The sequence below is a fragment of the Spermophilus citellus genome (genome assembly GCF_964194105.1).
Source record: "Spermophilus citellus genome assembly, chromosome: 5".
Taxonomy (NCBI): domain Eukaryota; kingdom Metazoa; phylum Chordata; class Mammalia; order Rodentia; family Sciuridae; genus Spermophilus; species Spermophilus citellus.
This window is the reverse complement of record NC_138186.1, coordinates 39,037,288-39,041,832: the sequence shown is the minus strand read 5'-3', so window position 1 is coordinate 39,041,832 and position 4,545 is coordinate 39,037,288. Positions and strand designations below refer to the sequence as shown.

At 35.8% G+C, this 4,545-nt stretch overlaps 1 pseudogene across 1 annotated transcript; it reads left to right on the top strand.

Moving 5' to 3' along the window:
• The first annotated feature begins 1,549 nt into the window (after nt 1-1,549).
• LOC308649044 (non-histone chromosomal protein HMG-17-like) lies at nt 1,550-1,868 on the top strand (annotated as a pseudogene). The gene has a single exon. The product of its transcript is annotated as a non-histone chromosomal protein HMG-17-like (transcript).
• The last annotated feature ends 2,677 nt before the right edge of the window (nt 1,869-4,545 follow it).

The following is a 4,545-nucleotide window of genomic DNA, read 5'->3' as shown; positions in this document are numbered from 1 at the left end:
AAAAGAGGGATAGTAAAATGTCATGTCCAATTCTGTTCCCAAAAATCTAGCCAAGTTAGGAGATAATGAGGACAAGCCTGGAATGGAATATCCAGATACGTATTATCTTTAAGGACACTGACTTTCCCTTATGCACACTGGGAACTATAGCAAGCTAATTTATCTATAGAACATTGATTACCAGAATAGTTGCTCCTTGAGTTGCTGGTTATACAAAGAAAGCAAGCAAGTGCTGCTGTCATGGATTCTGTAGCCTAACATGTAAAACCCCTCCCTCAGTGATGAGTAATACAAAACTGAGGACAGTTTAGAAGAAATACATTTTACTCACTCAACTAGTTGACACTGGACAAAATGCCATGACTGGAAATGCTATCTGTTCAACCTATTCCACTGGACATTCCCATAAGCATTTCTCAATAAAGTCTATATAAGGCAATATACAACCTTTTGGTGTTCTCTTTGGTCTCTTGGCAACCTATACCACTACCCTGGCACAACTGAGATGTAGACATTTGTCTACAATGTAGACATTTTTAAATAAAAGTGGTGATTATGGGCATCCTCGTCCTGGTTCAGATGTTAGAGAAAAAACTTTAATGATCCATTCAGTAAGATGATAGCTGGGGAATTTTCATATGTGGTCCTTATTATATTGAAGCACATTTCTTCTACATCTAATTTTTTTTAAAGTTTTTATCATGAAGAAATGTTGAATTTTATTGAATGATTTTTTTTTCTGCCTCTATGTATATGATTATATGGGTTTTATTCTTGTTTCTGTTAAAGTCACATACCACATTTATTGATTTGTGTATGTAAATCATCTTTGCAACACTGGGATGGATTTCACTCAGGTGATAAATTTTTATTGCACTGTTGAATTCAGTTTAATAAAATTTAGTTTGATTTCTGCATGTATGTGCATCAGTGATATTGGTTTAAACTGTTTATCTTCTAGTCTTATCTACTTTGGGCATTGGGGCAATACCTCAAAGAATGAGTTTTAGACATCTCCATCCCTTCCATTTTTTTAATGGTTTAAGGATTTGTATTAGTTCCTTCTTTAAATACTTGATGAAATTGAACAGTAAAGCCAAGGTCTGAGTTTCCTTTGATGGGAGACTTTTATTACTGATTTAATACATTTGCCTTTCAGCCTTTGTACTAAAGATAATTTTTGTAATGGACATTGTGGGTTTTAACAAATGTATACAGTTGTACAAATCAATAGGTAGCATAAGAAAGAACAATTCTGCAGTATGGAGAGTTCTCAAAATACTAGTAATGGAACAACTGTATGACCCATTTATCAAATCCTTGCTATTTATCCAAAATAAAAAAAAAATAAGCATAGCATAATAATACAGACACATTTAAGATTGTAGCAAAGCAATTTATAATACCCAAGTTAGAGAAACAGTTAAGGTTCCCATTGACCGATGAATGGATAAAGAAAAGGTGTACATATACATGATGGAGTACTCAGTTATAAAAAGTGAAAATGTGGGAATAAGAGGTGAGAATGACCCCAGAACAACAAAGCCCCATGCCAAAGCATCCCTGTATCCAGCACCTGCATCCTGCTGTGGTAGTCACTATACCCAAGAGAAAGGCTGAAGGGGATGCTAAAAGAGATAAAGCCAAGATGAAGGACAAACCACAGAGAAGATCCACAAAGCTGTCTGCTAAACCTGCTCCTCCCAGAGCAGCCAGAGACCAACCTTTAAAAAGCACCTGCAAAAAGGGGAGAGGGGTATCCAAAGAGAAAAGCTGATGCTGACAAAGATGAGAATAACCCTGCAGAAAATGGAAATGCCAAAACAGATCAGGCACAGAAAGCTGAAGGTACTGGAGATACCAAGTAAAGTGTGTACATTTCTGATACATGTGAACTTCTTGGTGACTGTACAGTTTGAAATACTATTTTTAAATCAAGTTTTATAAAAATGCAAAATTATATTTTACTTATGTTTTTTTAGCTATGTTGTTAGCACACAGAACACGTCATTGTTTTGTGGGGAAGGAGCATATGTTACTGGTAGAATGTCTCCAAAGCTGGATTGCTGTGGGAGAAAAAAACCTTTCCCGGATGGTTTTTGAGAGACTTCCTCTTGGCTCCCAAGAGGAGGGATTCCTTGATGTTGGCACATACAGCCACCTTGGCACAAACACCTTATGGTATGGAAAAACTCAAATTTATCTTTATGTTCTCCTCTCCCTCTCTGCCACTGGCATAGACTTAACTCCCCTAAACTCAGACTTGTTAAGACCTGATTACCAACAATTGGTTTTACCAGTGTGCTGGGCAATTTAGACTTTCTAGTGACATCATTGAGATAGAGTCCCTCCGAAGAGCAGCAATTCCTTTTCCAGATTGTGGATCTTCAGATTAATAATTCTACCATTTTCATTTCATTTCCTGAAATTCAGGGTCAGCTCATGAAAAGTTGTTAAACAACATACTAAATATGAAATGTCAACCCTCACACTAAACTTTCTCTACTGAGAGCATCAAATGAAGACTGCATTGGGTTTTATAGTGGCTTTCTGATTTCAGTAGCCCATCCAAGAAGGGATGGGAAAGTTGTTATATACTGTTAATGATTGTCTGTCCAAGTTCTGCCTGAAATACCGTGCTTGTTTATTAAAAGTATCTTTAATAATGCTGGAAACAGTTTGGTGTGGGAAAAAATTAATGAAAATGTGGCATTTGCTAGTTAATGGATAAAACTGAAGAATACCATGCTAAGTGAAATAAGCCAGGCTCTAGTCAAAAATCTAAGGTCCAGTGCTTTTTCATATGCAGAAACTAGAGCAAAGTAAAAAAAAGGAGGTGGATAGATCCCATGAAAATAGACGGGAGATCGGAGAAATGGAGGAAAACAATTGAGGTCTAGTGAGGAAGGGGAACAAGGAAGAACTGTGGAATAAAATTATGCTACGTACATATACGAATGTACCACAGTGAATTCTACTCTTATCTATAAAGCACTAATTCTAAAAATAAATAAATATAAATATAAGAGTAGAGGAAGAATAACAGGGAAAGGAGGGAGGGAAAGGAATGATGAAGCACTGCAGACTAAAATGGAATGTTATATTTCATGCATGTAAAAATATGTCAAAATGAACTTCCCTATTATTTATAACTATGCACTAATAAAAAAAAACTTTTTAAAAAAGTCAACATTCCATTGCTGTTACAGACAAAATATCTGTAACAAACAGCTTAAGAAAAAATTATTTTGGCTCACAGTTTCAAAGGTTTCAGTTCCTGGTTACTTGACCCTGTCCTCTCAGGCCTTTGATGAGTCAGAACATCACAGCAGGGAACATGTGGTGGAGCAGGATTGCTTACTTTATGTCAGTCAGAAAATAGAGAAAGAGGAAGGGGCCATGAACAAACTGTAACTTTCAGAGGCATGTCTTACTTACATGCTTACTTCCTTCAATTAGGCTCCATCTCCTAAGTTTTCAATATGTCCAAATAGCTCATTAAAAAATAAGCTGATCGATGGTTGGATCTATTAGTGATATTAGAACCCTCATTATCCAATTACCTCCCCAAAACCCAAAGCTAAACACCATTGCACTGAGGATCAAGCCTTCAACATATGAGCTTTGGGGGACATTTTAGATTCAAACCATAACAAATTCCATCATTCTAAAATTGCCCAGTATAACTTCTTTGTAATCTCCCTTCCACCAAAGTCAAATGTGCTTTTTCATCCTTACAGTTTTTCCAGTTTCTTCATGAATAGAATCACAATGTTCACCATTTGTAATCTGACTTTTTTTTTGAGAGAGAGAGAGAGAGAGAGAGAGAGAGAGAGAGAGAATTTTAATATTTATTTTTTAGTTTTCGGCGGACACAACATCTTTGTTTGTATGTGGTGCTGAGGATCGAACTCGGCTGCACGCATGCCAGGCGAGCACGCTACCACTTGAGCCACATCCCCAGCCCAACTTCTTTCACTTAGTAAAATGTAATTAAGATGTGTCCATGTTTTTGCCTATATCAATAGGCATAAATGATTTTCCATAAATGATTAAGATGACCTGCACTCTGTTGTGTGGGTGTATCCCAGTTTACCTTTCCTCTTGTGAAGGATATGGGTTACTTTTGAGTTTTCCGTGTGAAAAACAAAAGCTGCTTTTAAACATTTGAATGAACATTTTTATGTGGACATAAGATTTCAATTCACTTGGGTAAATAACTAGAAATGTGATTTTGGGTAATAGGATAAGTCTATATTGAAATTTATACAAAGCTGACAATTGACCTTTCATAGTATTTGAAACATTTTCATTCCCACCAGCAATAAATAAGTTTCTATTACTGTGCATTCTTACTGGCATTTATTGACAATTTTGGAGATTTTAGAAAATAAAATGTTGTTTTTTAAATATTTTCATGATATCCCAAATTTTCCTCTTGGCCTACAAAGCCTAAAATATTTCTATCTAGCTTTTTAAAGAAAAATTTTCCAGTTTCCTGATCTTTCACATGGATTGTATTAATTCATTTTTTCCCTTTCAACT